This window comes from Ictidomys tridecemlineatus, chromosome X (genome assembly GCF_052094955.1).
Source record: "Ictidomys tridecemlineatus isolate mIctTri1 chromosome X, mIctTri1.hap1, whole genome shotgun sequence".
NCBI lineage: Eukaryota > Metazoa > Chordata > Mammalia > Rodentia > Sciuridae > Ictidomys > Ictidomys tridecemlineatus.
Window position 1 is genome coordinate 19,917,525 of NC_135493.1, and position 4,736 is coordinate 19,922,260.

A 4,736-nucleotide genomic window follows, 5' to 3' on the forward strand; every position below is an offset into this window, starting at 1 on the left:
GAAATGGAACACATTTCCTCAAATTGAGCAAAATTCAATGTGTCTATAGTTTCTGAAGTCTTTCGTCTCTTTTTTTAAAAAATATTTATTTATTTATTTATTTTTAGTTTTCAGCAGACACAACATCTTTGTTTGTATGTGGTGCTGAGGATCCAACCCGGGCCACATACATGCCAGGCGAGCGCGCTACCGCTTGAGCCACATCTCCAGCCCCAGTCTTTCGTCTCTTGTATATTTTTTTTTCCCCATTGGATGGGCAGAAGCAGAGCACATGAAGGAAAGGTTAGTTTTGTCTCATGGGGCAATTACTACCATTCTAAGGACATACTTTCTTAGTGCTCAGAGCCCAGAGGTCTTCCTGCACAAAAACCCCTACAAGTGAGAAAGTCAGGGCCTGTGGTTAGTCCAGCGCGGCTAAGTTCAAGCTTGGCGTCCCAACCTCTTTGTGTGCCCAGGCAGAAACAATCACAAATGCAGAGTCTTGATGGGGAACCTGGGTAGTGATGGACACCAGGAATGAGCACACAGGAGCCACCAGAACAGACCTGTCCTTGTTGTTCTCACACTGCGAGGAGGGATCCAAGTGCACAGTGAGCTTGAGTTCTTACTCAAGAACACAAGGCTGGTACCCTCAAGAGCCTTGAGTTACTAAGGTCTTTTTTTAAACATTTATTTCTGTAGGACATCGTCAATCATTGGAAGTAGAAGGTACCAGGGAAACAACAGACATCCACCTCCACTAGAGGGCTCACATCCAGCAGCAGAGGGGGCGCCCCAGGATCCACAAGCAGTTTATAGTGGATGACAGAAACCCATTCTCCTGGGCTCAGTAATTGCCCTGTACTTCCAAAGATACAGAAATAAGTGTTAATTATCTGGGAAGGAGTCAGTCGTTGAACATTTCAATTAATATCAAAAAATTAATATCAAAATGAAAACTTTGCAACTCAGTAAAATAAACCACCTCTGTAGTGTGTCGAGAAAGAATCAAAAAGGCTAATGCAGGCTCGAAGGTACCAGCCTTGTGATCTTCCGCTTGGAGCAAGAACAAGCATGCCGTTATTGAGGCCAAGGTGCACTTGGATTGCATTTATTTTTATGTGCTCTACAATCCCACCAGCAGTGACATGTGCATTGACAGATGTTCTCTCATGACTTCATCATCTGACTCTAGAGCACAAGCATTTTCCCATATTGTAGAATGGCCTGTGTCTGCTTCCCCTGGCTTTATCCTGTATGTGCATTGTTGATTTTCACCTAGTGATCTTTTCTCCTTGGTAACCAGGACAAGGAACTTGCAAGGGATTCAGAAAATAGCCCTGTTCTGGTTTAAACAATACCGCTATCATCAAACATCATGTGGAGCACACATAATCTTTTCATTATTCAAGTCTAATTTTTCAGTCCATCGATGGAAGCTTGATGCCTGAGATACTATAATAACATTGCACTCAATTTTGACTAAGTTATGCAATGTGTTTATTTTTATTTTTTTATGCAATGTGTTTTGTGTTTCAAGAACTTTTAAACCATTTACAAAGGTCTAATGTACTGGCCTAATTTTTGCAAATATTTCCTGTATATTGACAGTTTTTTCCTCATAAAATCCTATATATATGCACACATACATATGTACACTGTCTCCATATTTTATCAATATAGAAATAATTCCATGCTAAAGTAACAATAGAGTTTGTTTTTCATTTTTTTAAAAAATTAAGTTGTCGACGGACCTTTATTTTTTTTTATTTGTATGTGATGCTGAGAATTGAACTCAGTGCCTCACGCATGCTAGGCAAGCGCTCTGCCACTAAGCCCCGGGTTTTTGTTTTTTTTTGTTTTTTAAATTCCTCCTTTCGACACAAAAAGGCAAGAAAACAAAATTCTACATGTCTCGTATTTAGGCCCCAAGATGTATGACCTGAGAGCACCTTGACAAGGAGGGTTTCCTCCATTCACATAGTTTTTTTTTTTTTTTTTTTTAAGAGAGAGAGAGAGAAGAGAGAGAGAGAATTTTAATATTTTTTTTTTCAGTTTTTGGCGGACACAACATCGTTGTTTATATGTGGTGCTGAGGATCGAACCTGGGCCGCAGGCATGCCAGGCGAGCGCGGTACCACTTGAGCCATATGCCCAGCCCTATAGATTTTTTTATTTAAAAAAAAAATTAGTTTTTAGTAGTAGGTAGCCACACCATATCTTTAGTTCATTTTTATGTGGTGCAGAGAATTGAACTGTTCAGCCACAATGCCAGCTCCAAAGATAAAGGGAACCCTATGTCATTTCACACACTGTATTGCATCACCTTACACCACTGACATATATCTTTAGCTGTATCTACATTTGAATGCATGGAATTTAAAAAAATAGAAGTGGAAACCATATAGCAGGCATATCACAGCAAGGCTGATCCCACTTCCAAAACGGCTAAAATCAGGCGAATGTTGGGGAAAGGAACACTTGGACACATTTGGTAGAAGGGTATGTTAGCACAGCCACAGAGGAGATCACTATGGAGGTTTCTGAAAAACAGGGACAGGAATCACCATTGCAGTCAACTGTACCATTTTGCATTTTTATCCAAAGACGTTATAAAGTCAGCACACTGCAGTGATACATGTGTACCCATCTTTTTTTTTTCTTAATTTTAAATATTTATTTTTCAGTTTTCGGCGGACACAGCTTCTTTGTTTGTATGTGGTGCTGAGGATTGAACCTGGGCCGCATGCATGCCAGGCGAGCGCGGTACCCCTTGAGTCACATCCCCAGCGCATCCCATCTTGATTGGAGCACAATTCTAAAGTTATGGAAACAGCTTCTTCAAAAATTGTGGGCGTAGGAAGGTTTCCAGATAATAGAAACTTTTTCCACTTATTCTGCTACCTCCTTCTTCCTGTTGTACATCATTCATGTTTTTTGAGGCAAAAGGAGATGACTTCCTGACCATCCAGTCTGTCTTCTCTAAACTCTGCTTTCAGCAGTGTTTTCCAGACATCATTGCCACATTCATGGTCAGCAAGACGTAGGCCAATATTTTCTTCTCAAATACTATAGGTTTGGTTTTCATAATGAAATCCTTAATTAGACCAGATTTGCATTCAGCGCAACTTACAGGACATAAGGTACATAAATATTAGTCTCCTACCTCAACATTCTCAGCCTGAGATCTAAAGGAGAAACTTGAAAATAAACCCACATCAATGACACTTTAGAAAAGTAGACATCTCTTAGTGATTTTGTTTCAATTTTAAAAATTACTTCATGGTATGGTTTCAGTGTCTGTGCTCTGAAAATTCTCTGTTGGAAACTTCATTCCCAAAATTATGAGTTAACGAGAACTGAAGAACATCTGGGAGGTCACTGACTCATGAGGACTCAGCAAACACTGAGGTCCAGTTCTTAGATTTCCCATCTCCACAACCACGAGGACAAGAAATGTCCATTTCTTACAAAATACTCACCTTCAGGTATTTTTGTTATGGCAACAGAACCTAGACCAAGACACATCACCATGTGCACATTGGCTCTCTGGAAGACATACATATTGACACATTGGATTCCCAACTTCTTGTGTCCTAAAAAGAGAAAAAAACAAAATGAACCCTGTCATTTCTCTCACCTGGTCTGAGCACTCACAAACTACAGAGGGAGGAAGACTGAGTGCAGTCCAACTCAGAACAGACTGAATGAGCAGGGCCCCCTTGAACATTCCCTCAGAGCGAGAGGAGGCCCAGGGCAGGATGGCACTCAGGCCTTGGTCAGAGTTCAGAGGGAGAACAACAGGAGACAGGAGCTGGAGGCTGCTGCACTGGCGCCACACTTTCCAGCTGGTCCTGGGCAACAAGGCAAAGCCTGTCTAGGGCAGAATCACGACAGAAGCAAACACTGGGAACCAAAAGCCACAAACACTGCAAAAGAAAAAGCAGCCTTGGGAGCTGCTGCCTCAGAACTGGGCAAAGGCCAGGGCGGCCATGTTGCCTGGTGCCTTTGTCTGGGTGGCGTTTTTTGAGACAGCCAGGGCGGGAGAGGGGCGCTCAGGCCCAGGGCTGGTGGCCACAGCTGGAGCTCTACCGCCACCGTGCGGAACCAGTTTCCAGACGCCCTGCGCCACCCCAGCCCCTTCCCAGGAGGCCTGGCTGTGGGGGAGGATCCACGTTTCCAGGAGCCACTTCCAGGCGGCTGGGGCTGCCCTCTGGGCCTCCTGGCCTTCTCCCGGGGTCCTGAGGGAGACCTGGGCTCTCAGCAAAGAACTTGGAGAGCCAGGGACCTGAGGGGACTAGCAGTGGGCAGGAGCTGGTGTCACAGGAAGTCGTGGGGCGGGGCTTCTATTCGGAGCTGTGTGGACTGGAGAGGAGGGACCCACTAAGGAATTGCAATGCAGGGAGGTAGCCCTGGCCCTGGGTGCCCAGCACGAGGAGGGGCTGAATTCCCCGAGGCCACAGTCATGGGCAGCTCTTTTGGGAGAACAGGAACCTGAGCCAGGGCATCTGTTTCCTGTGTTGTTGCTGCCGCCACCTGCTGGGGAGAGGAAATTTTGTGTGCTGGCAGCAGCTAACTCCAGGAGAGCTGGTCATGCAGTGACAGTTGTGCCTGGCTACTGGGTCCGCACTCATCAGGGGCTGAGGTTGGCTAGGCAGCCCACTGACTGCTGCAATACCGGGCAGCAGCATCTTCCCGCAAGAGATGAGCAACCTACACCCCTAACCCCCGCCCCCCCCCCAGAGTGTCCAATGGCT